The following is a 14,150-nucleotide window of genomic DNA, read 5'->3' on the forward strand; positions in this document are numbered from 1 at the left end:
GGAGGAGCCATAGGTGTCGACCCAACACCCACTATCCGGGCCCAAGCTGGGGTTCGTGCGGCTATCGCTCAAGGGAGGAACCCCAACAAGCGACTCAACGAAAGACGGGCCGAAGCCTTCGAACCCTTAGGAGGCATCCCTACATTAAATCAAAGGATGCAACCTGTCAGATTCTAAGTCACATAATCCATCCACACAACAACAACACAGCACAACACCAAAACAAACCACATGCATTCCATTAATCAAAATCGTCGCAATACAAGTAGTGCAGCAATACATGAATCACGACTAGGAAAGCATGAAAATAACAACATCTAACACTTCAAACAACCACAACAACTACCACCACTAACAGCTACCACACTACAACAACTCCAACTACAAGCCAACAATGGCCACACACAGAAAGAAACACCAAACAAAGCAAAGAAGGCCACGACGATGCTACTCGTCGAAATCAGGAGATGGAGGCGGAGCACCCTTATCCTGCAAGCAACACAGGATAGACTTCAAAGTCCGGGACATCTTCTTGAACTTGTGCTTAACCAAGCCTCGAAGATCAACCATCTCCTGGCGTAAAGTAGCTTGCCCTTCTTCAAGCCGTGTAAGACGGGCATCTCTGGCAACCTGCTCTGCGCCCTGCTCTGGCACCACAGGAGGAGAGCGATCACTCGAATCCTGTGCCTCAATCTCTTCCTCGTCTTGCTCTGCTTCTTCCTCAGACTCCGCACCACCTTCAGCATAACTCTCATCATCACTCTCAGACCCGGCCTCACCCTCAGAGGCAAGCCGACCAGAACCAACCTCCATCAGCTTAAGGGTCCTCAAGTTGAGATGACGAACAGGGACCGGTTTCTCAGCTCCAAGCCTATAGCCAAACTCATGTGCAATCTTGCAAATGAGGCGGCCAAAGGGAAGAGACTCGGTCCGTCTACTCGAACGAGCGATGAGAATAATCTGGCGCAGGACGTACGTCGGCACACACAACTTCGCATCCTGCCCCACCTGATATAGAAAATCTACCATCAGGCGCGTACACTCGCTGCGGTTGCTCCACCTGGGATACACATTGAACGTAAAGATGTGGTGAAGCAAACGGAAGTCGTCCGTCATGTGAGAAGCCAAAAGACTCTTATTCGGCTGCCATTCGACCAGACGACCACACAAGGATCGGGTGCGACGATCCCTCTCGCGCACACTGTCCACATTCTTCTCGCTGGCATGCACTTCCCCAAGTGGCACCTTCAAGAGTCGGGATATCAAAGCAACATTGACAATTCCAACTCGACCGCTACCACAGGAAATCTTGAACTGCAGAGGATCCAGCGAAGGCTCCAGAATGTTGGCATAGAAGGCCCGAACAGTGCTAGCATTCGCGCGATACTCGCCTTCGAACAAGGGACCCCAACCAGCCCCTTCTAGGCGCTCCAACAAAAAGAACTCACCAAAGAGCCGCGGATCAACATGAGCCTCAAAAAGGACTCTACGCCCCTCATAGACTCCATGCGACAATTCCGCCAACACGGTCCTACGGACAGGAGCTCGAGGATCGAGGTCCCGCTTCGTCTGAAACTCGCGCGTGGCGGACGTGCTCGCGGCGGCACCTCTCGGCCTCCGTGCACGGGTAGCGCGGCTCGGCCCGGCTTCATCCACCGGCGCTCTCTTCTTCCCCATCAAGGAAAGAAGGGAAGAAATGGAAAAGATGGCCGTCACAATCTCAAAGAGGGCCATGAGAAATGAGAGAAAGAGAGAAATAGGAAGATGGTGAAGCTTCCACACCACTATGAGCCAAAAAGGGAATGAAAGGGCTCAAATGAGAGGGAAAGATGGAGAAATCAGCAATGGAATGGAAGATTTGAGAATGGGGTGATGGGTTTGCACGAAAATGGAAGGAAGATGAAGATTTGGGAGAGATTTGAGAGAGTTTGGAGAGGTTGTTGAAGAAAAGGAGAGCTTGGAAGAGGGTTTTGTGAAGGAAATAGATGAAAGGAAGGGTTTTAAAATGAAAACCGTGGAGGGGTGGGCCACACAAGCCTCATGGACGATCGGCCCGCGTCGGCCCGCCGACCGGCGAGGCGATCCCTCGCCGAACCGGCGATGACATCGCCGGTCTCTGGACATATCGGCGATGCCTCGCCGATTTGGCGAGGTCCTCCTGGTCCTCCTTGGTCCAAATGATGTGGTTCCCCCCTGGGTCCCACAGAAAATGCCCCGATTGGCCCCTTGTGTAATTTGAAGCTTATCGGGTCATTCTGACAGAAATCTGATGCAAACAGCGATTTCTGGAAGGTTTAAAACTGAATAATGGGAAGGTAGACCATCTACACTCATTAATAGAGGGTCTAGAACAGGTTTCGGGTCGCTGTGTGTGATCAGGTAAGGGTACAGACTCGACTCGGTAAAGGTTTTCAGGAAACTTTCGCCGATAGAAACTACGGAGCACAAACACAAAGCGATGATAGACCCGCACCCAATTACACTATAGTGGTGACAACGTGCGGTGTGTGACCATAACCCAGGTCCGGTTTAATCCAAATCATGCTTTGATACCAACTTGTAACGCCCTGAAATTCGGGGGTCGAGCATAACTCAGCTCCCGAGTTCCAAAACATCACTTATGCAACATAATTAATGAGAGATGTATGTTGACTGTATTAGTGCATAAACATGGGATAGATTAAGCCAAAACGCAGATATGATTCATGGATAAGTGAATAAAGCAAGCGGAAGACTTATAGTAAAATATGTGTACAAGTGTAAGTCCCGAATTACATATACAACCGGATCGTGTAAAAGTGTTATTTATCAAAATTTATAAGTACAAGTTACATCATTTCGTTCCCAAAATAGTAATCCCATAGATCCGCGCCAGCACGAGGCTCGCTAGAACCCGTCTCAAAACTGCATATAAGAGAAGGCTCTGTCGTCATCCAGCTCCCGCTCTGCCTCGACGTCGCATCCACATCTCGCAACATCGTGGCCTAAGATGTAGTCCGGTGGGTGTGAAACACCGCCCGAAACGTGGGAGTGAGTGATCAACTCGGTGGAACAATAAGGCACTCGGTTAACATGCTATCGCTCAATCAAACAAGAATGATAAAGCAGACAATTAAATAAATCCTAAGTACTCTTGTTAATGCAGTATGAATGCAATATGATGCGTGCCCTCACGCGTACACCCTCGGCGTCTTCATCTTACGTTACGCATGACATCGCCTCAAAGTGCGCCACATCTACAAAGCACATGCAAATGCGGTGCATGGATATGATTACCAAGTTGTTATTAGTCCAATTCATACATCAGGATTGGGAAGCTAAGATACCTTCCTCATATCTCCATCCAAAACAGTGATCCATACTAGGGTCGTCAATCCTAGACATCTCATACGATCATATAGTTGAGGTCGTAGCAAAGGGCTCGTCACCAATCAATGCACGCCTTTCATGCCCTTACTACCACAGATCGGCTCGTCACCTCCTTGCGGTATCCAGGTATGCTCGAGGTCACTACAAAGGGCTCGTCACCAATCAATGTAGGCCGACAACGACGAATATAGTGTCCCATACCACCATAATCGGCTCACGAGTTTAGTTGCTCACTGGTCACTATGGGAGGCTCGTCACCCCGCGTAGGCCGACACTCGACCACGGTGTCCCATACCACCATGTCCGGCTCATGAGTCTTAGCGGATCAAGTACCATAGTTAATAGGATTTCACTGGTAAGTTCGGTACCCTAGATTCAAGCAGTAGCGTCCATACATGGTTAACATACATCGGACAATCGGGTTATTTGACGAACTCGACTAGCACGAGCTCACGTTGAATTGAACGACATGGAGTGCGCAAACACTCCGCGTGGCCAAACCACTGCCGCCAACTCTAATACGGCTCGGGTTCGTCTAATACGTCCTACGTGGCGAAAGCAATCTCAACCACGAATATAGGGTCAATTACCGATTTCCTGGACTAAGGCATAGTCCCAAATATCCTACACTACTACAGATATTCATATGGAATGTAAAACAGTAATGGAACAATAACTCAAATCATGTTACATACACATCAGAATAATATCAACTTAACATAAATGTAAGCATAGGAGATGCTTGAATTTAAATAACTTGGAATGTAAATGCATAAGGGAAATCATGCGCATCCATAGAAGTATTGAGAATCACTTCTCAACGCCTGCATTTAGTGTAATCAGTTACACTTAGGTCATTCATGCATTTCTACAAACACTTAGCAAACATGGAACAACATACATGACGCATGTTGAAATACATGCACTTAGACAATTCCTTTTATCAAGGAGTTGTCATACATGCATCTAGCATACATACATGACCAATAATCATGGCAAACATAAGTGCGTATTTTATACGTATACGGTACTTTATAAATACACTTAGAATACACAAATCTCAATATAGCACATGCATATCGAAAGCAATGTAAACATAACATTTGACATGTGAAATCTCATCCATAACAAGAATAAATCACTAATTGGGATTGAAAGCCTTGAAAACCATAACCTATACACTTAAAGTCCGCACCTTAAGCGAGGAAAGAATAGCCGAACTGATTTAGACAGTTGTCTTCGTCAACGGCGCAAGAATACCCTAAAATAAGGATAGAAATGAGATACAACAACACCAAGTCTAATCTAAGCTCTAACACAGTTAGGGTTAGGTTAACTTACCCCAAAAAGAACTCATAATCGTCAGAGGAACGATTCAAAGCAAAGGTTCAAAGGTGAAGAAGAACAAGGAAGAATCAAGATGATTCACCAACCAATCTCTCTCACTAACTCTCTCTTTTCCACTCTCTCCAAGCTAGGGTTAGAGAAAATTCGTATGGAAATGAGAGCTAGGGTTTAAGGACTATATATAGGCCTTAAAATGATGGAAATAACCCTAGGGGTCAAGGTATACTTAGGTAATAACCAAAGTACGCCTTTCTCGATCCAACGAAGCACTTCCGGTGGGCCTATAACCACGAAAGGTCGGACTTAAGCTCACCGACCATGGATCTAGGTCAGCTGAGTTTTCGCTCTGATCGGCTCTTCAGATAGCCGTGGCGGACCACACTCAATTCAACGGTCACAAAATCTATCATGTCCACAAGCACTAGGATATGCCTGGGCCAACCATCCCGATCGAGGGTGAAATTGGGTCGAATCCAACGGTCGGATAGCTTAAAATCGTCGCGCAAGCTACGACTCAATTTCATAAAAGCTTATTAAATTCCAACCGTTCTCACACTCTTCACTCCGAACTCAATCAAATCGACCGAGAAATCCGATCGACTTGATTTTTGAGGTGAAGATCAAGCCCAACTCGGTGACCGCAATATACCTAAGATCATCGCCATCGGACTTTCGATGCGCGGTCTAGGTCCGATCCACATCTTCCAAAAATTCCCCAGAACACCTGGATTTAGCGATGGATCCCGGATTTCGAGTAACGTAGCGCTCACTAATCTGCACGTTTAGAGCCATGCAGATACAATTTAAAGTGATTGATGCGAATTTCACAAGCAATCAAGTAAAGCGCTAATTACCCCAAAAACAACTACTTAAGGAAAGATTAGCACAAAAATTTCCAAGGTCGTTACAGGCATATAGTTTCAACCTGACCGTGTCATCAGACACGTTAAGAAAGTATAAGGTAGCTATGATCTCGTCAAATTCTTTTAAATGTAAGTAAGGATTCTCTAACTCAAGCCCATGAAATTTAGGGAGGAGTTGGATCACCCCTTGCTTGATATCCATGTGTCCTGCATTCTCAGGAAAAACCATGCATGAGGGCGTACTCACCCCCGTCGGTTGTAAGTAATCTCGTAAGGTACGAGGTGGGGGTGCTTGATGCACCTCATTCTCATCCTGGAGATCTTCTACCCTATGTTGGGGTATAAGAGGTTGATTTCTAGCCATATCCTCAATTAACTCAGGGGATTTCGAGCGGTGTCTAGTCCTACGATGGACAGTTAACCCCTCAACTAATCCTTCTTCAGTCAAGAGACGTCGAGTGTTGTCACGAGCCCACTTGGGCATGAAATACTCGCCGCCCTCAATCAAATTCTAAACCTAATCCTAAGAAGGGAAATAAAAAATCTAAAAGAGAAAGAGGGTTGGAAGGAAGTTACCAAATTGGAGTCCCTAAATTGAAACCTGCAAAATAGAACAAAACAAGTTAGTTTCTAAGAATAGTAAGCCTATAAAATTCTTAAGAAGAGAAATATAGAAATAAAAAGAAACAAGGAGAAATTCCTAAATTAGAAAGTAGAAACTTAGAAAGAGCGTACCGAATTAGAAATTTCTAATAAGCCTACAAAACAGGAAAGTTAGTTTCTAAACAGAAAGTCTTAAAAAAAATTTCTAAAAATAAAATAGGAAACAAAATTAGATTCTAAAAGAGTTAGAATTAGAAACTTACTAAAAAGGAATCCTAATCTAGAAATAGTAAGGAAGAGAGAAATTACCAATTTAGAAACCTATCTCAGAATCCTACAAAATAAGAAAGTTGGGTTAGTTTCTAAAAAAAAAAAGAAAACTATCTAAAAATAGAAAGTAATTTAAATAGGAAATTTCTAAAAATTAAAGAAAAACCTGGAATTAGAAAATTCTAAAAATAGATCCAAAAAAATCAGAAAAGTCCTAATCTTAAACTAATTCTAAAACCAGTTAACTTCAGGAAACGTAGCCGTCAATCCCCGGCAACGGCGTCAAAAACTTGTTCACACCCCAAGTACAGGGTTGTGATGTAGTAATAAACTCGGTAAGACCAAGGTCGAATCCACAGGGACTGAAACCTGTACGTTATCTAAAAATAACCAAATCTAGAACTAGGCTAAGATGAAATCTAAACCAATTGTGATTTGAGGAATAATGGTGAAATATGAATCTAAACGTAAAGAATTCAGAGAAAGGGAACTAGTGATTCAGAGGATCCACTTGTAGAGATCAGGGAGATCTTATGCCTGCTTCATGGATATTATACTGAACTTATGCCTGCTTCATGGATATTATACTGAACTTACTCGATATAGTTTTCAAGAGATGAAAGGTATAAGAATTAGGTATGATTCCATCACAAATCCATGCCTAAGAGACAAGGTAAACAACAGAACTTAGACCAATCCATAACCAACTAAAAGATGTATGACTGTTAGGAAGGATTCCATCATCCAACCATGTCTATGAGACGATGGCGAACAACAGGGTTTCCGAACATCAAAATAAAAGGAAAGGAATTATTCAAGCCATCACAGATCTACTGTAATTTAAATCACAACAAACCATTAATGACTAAAAGAATTTCTTAAATCAAAACAGAGTCAATTAGTTCAGTTCAAATCAAACCTGTAGAAGCTCCCATCAAGCCACAAGCTTCACCTCCTAGCCCAACATAATCATAGGAAAAAGAAGAAAAATAAAGAAAAAATACATAAAAATTCCAAACACTTCTCTCTCCGCCTCTCTTTCTCTATCTGGCGTCCCCTGTTCAAGCATACCCTCTTCTCCACGTTTGGAACTCTTTTTATAGCTTTTGGAGTGGCGAAAATCGGATTTGGGAAGCTATCGCATGCGCAACGAAAGCCTTTTCGCAGCTAAGTTCGGGGCTTCATAACTCTCGCGTTCCTTGCATTATTTTTGTAAAATCAATGTCTCTTGGAAGTATTTTGGCTGGCCTACACGATGGATGGTTCAGATTTGCCATATGATCAAAGATGGTGGGCCACAACTGCCTGGAAGATCAGATTTCGCAGACGTGCGTAGCCTTTCGCACGTCCCGCGCTGACGTGATCGGTGGGCCCCACAGAGGTATTTTCAGGGAAATCCATCCCGTCCATTAGATTCAGGATGAAATTTCAGTAAGAAACGGATGGTTTTTCATGTCCATTGGCTCAGAATCAGAGAAGAAATCATTCAAACATCAATTTGAACGTTGCTGGGCAGTCCACTTATGGCCTCTGTATTGCGCACGTATGCTTGCATGGGTACAAACAGTTAGCATAGGTTCGATGAATTCGTGGCCCTCTACACGATGGACGGATTGGATTATCCGTACGTACACTATGTGGGGCCCACTAGCGTCCGCAAAAACGGACAGCGTCCGTCCGTTACACCAGCGTGAAACGGCAGTTGCCGTTTTTGAGAAGAAGACGCGGGTCAGCAGCGCTGACCCGCCTTACGTGGTTCGGTGCGGCTTGGCACGTGTGTACCTCATGTACACACGCTGTATATACGGGGCCCACTGTAATGTATATGCAAGATCCGATCCATCCATTTATTTCCTCATCTTATTTAAACCGCCGAGACCAAAGTTGAGACAGTTCCAGATATCAGGCGGGCCCAAAATCAACGGTTTATGGGCTAACCTGTCAGTTGGGGTACTTCCATAGTGATCCGAGGGCTGAAATTTGATATGTACGGTTAATTTATGGCCCTCAGGCCATGTATGAAGTTCTGAGCCAATCAGATGGCGAGAACTATGTGATCTTGTATTTTTCACCAATTTCGGGCCTCTTTAACGTGAATGACTTGATTTCCTCGGATCCCCGGTGTGTAATTCCATCGATCTTGGTCCCCTGGAGTCCGTCCCTTACCTTGGGTGTCATCAGAGCGTTAAATCCATGATTTAAGCACCCTTTTTCAGTTCATGCTTGTAAATACACTCTACATCACAAACACGATTAAATCAGGCTATTAAATGGTATCATGCTTGTAAATCCATGCAATAACTGGGTCTGATATGCAATATTTGACCCTCAACAGTTATGAACTCATTAAATTCTTTCAAATGTAGATATGTTTCTTCAGATTTAAGCTCATGGAACTTAGGAAGGAGTTGGATAACCCCTGGCTTGATGTCCATATGTCTTGCATTTTCAGAAAAAATCATGCATGGGAGCGTACTCACCCCCGTTGGTTGTAAATAATCTCGTAAAGTACGAGGCGGGGGTGCTTGATGCACCTCATTCTCATCCTAAATGTCCTCCACCCTATGTTGGGGTAGAAGAGGTTGATTTTTAGCCATCACTTCAATTAACTTAGGGAATTTTGAGTGGTGTTTAGTCCTACGATGGATAGTTAACCCCTCAACCAATCCTCCTTCAGTCAAGAGACGTCGAGTGTTATCATGGGCCCACTTGGGCATGAAACACTCGCAACCCTCAATCTAATTCGAAACCTAATCCTAGGAAAGGAAAAGAAAATCTAGAAAGAAAGAGAGGGTTGGAAAGAAGTTACCAAATTAGAGTCCTTAAGTTAAAAACCTGCAAAAGAAAACAAAATAAGTCAGTTTCTAAAGAGAAGGTCTAAAATTAGGAAGTCCTTAAATAGAAAGATAGAAGTAAACTAGTTTCTAAAAGAAGAAATTCCTAAAGGAAAGTGGAAAAATTTCTAAAATAAATTAGGAAAGTCCTAAACTAGAAAGTAAGTTACTAAAAGAGATCTGAAAAATATAAAGTAGAGAAAGAGCTTACCAAATTAGAAATTTCTATCTTAAAAGCCTACAAAATAGGAAGCTTAGTTTCTAAAAAAATCTACAAGTAGAAAATTTCTAAAAATAAATTAGGAAACAAAGTTAGATTCTAAAAGAGTTAGAATTAGAAACTTGCTAAAATAAATCCTAATTTAGAAATAGCAAGGAAGAAATTAAGAAAGAAATTACCAATTTAGAAACTTATCTCAAAATCCTACAAACAGGAAAGTTATGTTGGTTTCTAAAAAGGAAAGAATTTCTAAAAGAGGAAATAATTAACCTAGTTTCTAAAAACAAAAGAGGAAAGTTTCTAAAAATAAACTATTTCTTAAAAATAGAAAAATACTAGAATTAGAAAATTTCTAAAACTTAAACCCTAATTCTAAAAATAGAAAAAGTAGAGAAATTAGAAAGGGATTACCAATTTAGAAGGTTATGTCAGGATCCTACATAACAGGAAACAAGTTAGTTCTAGAAATCAAATAGAAATAAAAGTCTAAAACTAAAGCTAGTAAGATCCTAATCTCAAACTAATTCTAAAACTAATTAATTTCAAAGAATCGTAACCGTCAATCCCCGGCAATGGTGCCAAAAACTTGTTCACTCCCCAAGTATAGGGTTGTGATGTAGTGATAAACTTGGTGAGACCGAGGTCGAATCCCAAGGGACTGAAACCTGTATGTTATCTGAAACTAGGTAGAATTAAAATTAGAGTAAGATGAAATCTAAATTGATTATAATTTGAGGAATAATGGTGAAATATTAATATAAAACTTAAGAAATTTAGAGGTAGGAAACTAGGGATTCAGAGGATCCACTTGTAGAAATCAGGGAGATCTACGCTTGATTCATGAACTCAACTGGACTTTGAGTCTCATCTTCATCCAGTTGGAAGATATGTCACTAAAACCCAATCTGAACTTCCTTCGATCTAGTTTTCAAAGAGATGAAAGGTATGAGAATTAGAGATGATTCCATCACAAAACCATGCCCATGAGACAAAGTAGACAACAGAATTATGCTAATCAACAATCAATCAGATAGATGTATGAATGTTAGGAAGGATTCCATCATCCAACCATGCCCAGGAGACGATGGTGAACAACGGGACTTCCTAACTGCATAATCAGGATAAGGAAAAGGAAAAAACTCATGCCATCACAGATTTACTGTAATATCAGTCACAATAAACCATTAAAAACTAAAGCCTTCCTTAAAATCAAATCAATCAATAACAAGTTCAACATGAATCAAACCGTAGGATCATTCCATCACGCCACAAGTTTCACCTCTTAGCCCTAGCTAAGAGGTTTAGCCTGACATGATTTGGCTAATCCTCCAAAATTTAAAAAATAAACAAAAAAAAACACTCTTAACAATTCTTTCTCTCTCTCACGTTAGAAGATTCCCAGCCGTGGATCCCTGCCAATTGAATGCCCCCTTCCGTTCTCTCTCTCTTCTTTCTTATAGGCAAGGGCGCCCTGGAGCAGGAGTTTCGCACTCCTCTTTACGCAATGTGGTTCACAAAAACGTCGGACTGCGTGCCTCTGCTTAGCAAAAATGCAAAGATGGGTTGTGTTTCAAGTGAATCCGAGAGGTAGGATTGCCCAAACTAACAAATCCAACCTCATAGGAGTGGTAGAAACTTGTTTGGATAGCTACTGGACGGTTCTGATTGACGGTCCGATCACCGCCATGGTCATACAACCTTCCGCAAAACTCGGACAGCGTCCGGATGTGAAACAGAGCCTACGTAAGATGATTACGCTGTGATGATGATGGGATCCGTGATCGGTGATGCCTGAAAAATCCATTCCGTCCACTGAATTCCCCTCGCAAAACCAATCGGGTATGGATGACTTTTTCTTAGTTTCAGTGTGGCCCACAGAACTTTTGTTGCTGCCGTCCGTTCCATGTTTGAATGGTTGAAAACCTTCAAGCTGTCCTCTTTTAGTTCCCTCCTCTAGGTCTGAGTCATATGGTCCTTGGTCTTTGAATGGACGGTTCAGATTTCTCTAATAGACACTCATGGTGGCCCACATCAGCATCCCACATGGACGGCGTGTGAATGCTGGAATGAAAATGGAAACTCCGTTTTAGAGAAGGAAAGCTCAATCAAACCAAGTTCAACCGGCTTGAGTGGTTTAGTGCACAGCGAGTGCGCGTGCCACTCAAGGTGGGGTCTACTTTGATGTATATGGGAGATCCGTTCCGTCTATATCTTTTCTCATATTATTTTAATAGTGGGGACGGAAGTTGTGTCATATTTAGATAGCAAGTGGGCTCCAAATCGAGGTTTTAGGGCTGATGTGTCTATTGAGCCACTTCCATAAAGATCTAAGGGTTCAAATTTGACTTGTACAGTTCATTTATGGTCCTCAGGCTACGAATGATGTTGTGAGCTGAGCAGATGGTGGGAACCCTGTGATCTTGCATTCTGGACGATTTTCGGGCTCGTTTAACATGAGTGGCCCGATTTCTCGAATCTCTGGCGTGTAAATCCGTTGATCTTGGTCCCTTGTAGTCCTTCCCGTGCCTTGGTGACATTAGAGCGTTAACTCCACACTCTTAACATCCTTTTCAGTCACATGCTCGTAAATTCACCTTGCAGCACAAACACGATTTAAATAGGCCTTTAAACATTTTCGTGGTCGTAAATCCATGTAATAACTAGGGTCTAATATGCAATATTTGACCCTCAACATGGGACCCACTTGATGTATGATTGAATGCATGGAAGGGAGGGCTCATAATGTCGGGGTCACTCCATCATCACGTGTCTCTCTCTCTATTTCTCTCTCTCTCTCTCTCTCTCTCTCTTCCCTTGATTGTTGGCCCCATGATGTATGCAATGTATCCATGTTGTCCGCCTTCATGGGACCCACTTGATGGACGTGTTGGATCTACACCGTCCAAACCATGTGGGCCCTACCTTTTGGTGATGGAACACATAAGTATCCAATTTACCCAAATCAAGTGAGCCACGACCATGTGGGACCCACCTTGATATATATTGAGACCGTCCGTCCAGCGTCCCTGGACGCTAGACGTGTTTTTAGTGGAGTGTGAATAGACAATGGGGTGTACGAAAATCGAGAAACTGAAGCAAAAGGGCCGAAAATGGTCCAGAATGCAGGATCATAGGGTTCCCACCATCCGATCAGTTCGAAACTTCATACGTGGCTTGAGGACCATAAATAAACCGTACACGTAAAATTTCAGCCCCTGGATCACTGTGGAAGTGGCTCAACGGACAGATCAGCCCCTTTAATCATTATGTGGGGCCCGCCTGATATCCGGATATGCTTCAAAATTGTTCTAGACAGTTTGAATGATGTGGCAGAATGGTTGGACGGAGCTGATCTCTTATATACATCAGCATGGGACCCACATGTGCATCGCACATATACAGCGTGCGTGCACCAGGCGTACACGGCAACTCCAGGACGGTCAAACCGTCCTGGACTCGAACTCACCCTCTCAACAGCTGCAGCACGTCTCGCTGTTACGCAGACGATCGGACTGCGGAAGTTGGTGGGCCATCACCGTGCATCGGATGATCAATCCGAACCGTCCATCAGAAACCCTTGCCCCCTATCATCCTTGCCTAGATGGCAAAATTTCAAGAAAGATCGGAGGCCGGCTATTGATCGTCAAAACTAGAGGCGGACGGCTAAATGAAACCATCCCTGGACCGCACCGATTTTTATCCAAAAACATTGAGTCCCACCTGTTTTTTCGAGCTGATACGAATAGACGGAGTGGATCTTTCAAAAAACCAGTGAAGTGGGCCCCACCGCGTGTCAGCGCGTGCCCTGTTACACGCGTTCGTGAAAGCCGGACGCCGTCCGACCCTTGCGACGGGTTGTACGCCCTTGGGGGCGGTCGGACGGCTGATCTGAACCATTCATCATGTAGGTGGGCCAAAAATCTCCCAGGGGACGCTGTCCTTTTGGAAAGAAGAAAAAAAATAAGAAGAAAGGAGATGCGGAATTCCGGACTGCGTGAGGACTTTCGTAGCAGAGGGACGCGTTCCAGGCTGCGGAAGGACTGTTTCCGCAGCCTACTCCCGGTGGGACTCCACAGCATCGGGGGGAAGCTTTTCCATCTTTAAAAAGGAGAAAAAGCGGAGGAAGAGGGGAGTTTTTGGGAGTGTGCAGCCGAGAAGAGAGTGTGGAGCCGTGGGGAGCTGCTGAACGTGGAGTGCACGGCTGGGTTTTCTGCGGCTGGAGAGAATTTACAGGGCAGGGGTGGAAGCTGTTGGCAACACGGGGAGGCGGCGTGGACGTGAGCAAGAGTTGGGTCTGAGAAAAGAAACAGAGAAGGAACAGAGAAGACAGGAAGTGAAGTTTATTTAAGCTGGTTTTTTTTCCTTCTTGTTCTTTTCTTTCTTTTTTTTCTCTATTATCACTTGCCTTGTTTAGCCCAGTCATGTGTGGTTAAACCTCTTAGCTAGGGCTAAGAGGTGAAGCTTGTATTGAGATGGGGGACACTATTTCATGCATTTAATTTAAATTTCTGAACTGAACTTGGTTTTAAGTTGATTATTATAAGGAATATTTTCTTAGTCTTTAATGGTCTGTTGTGACTGAAATTACAATGGGTTTGCAATGGCTTTGAATATTTCTTTCCCCTTTTTATGTTTATGAAGTCA

This window comes from Magnolia sinica, chromosome 8, assembly GCF_029962835.1.
Source record: "Magnolia sinica isolate HGM2019 chromosome 8, MsV1, whole genome shotgun sequence".
Classification (NCBI taxonomy): domain Eukaryota; kingdom Viridiplantae; phylum Streptophyta; class Magnoliopsida; order Magnoliales; family Magnoliaceae; genus Magnolia; species Magnolia sinica.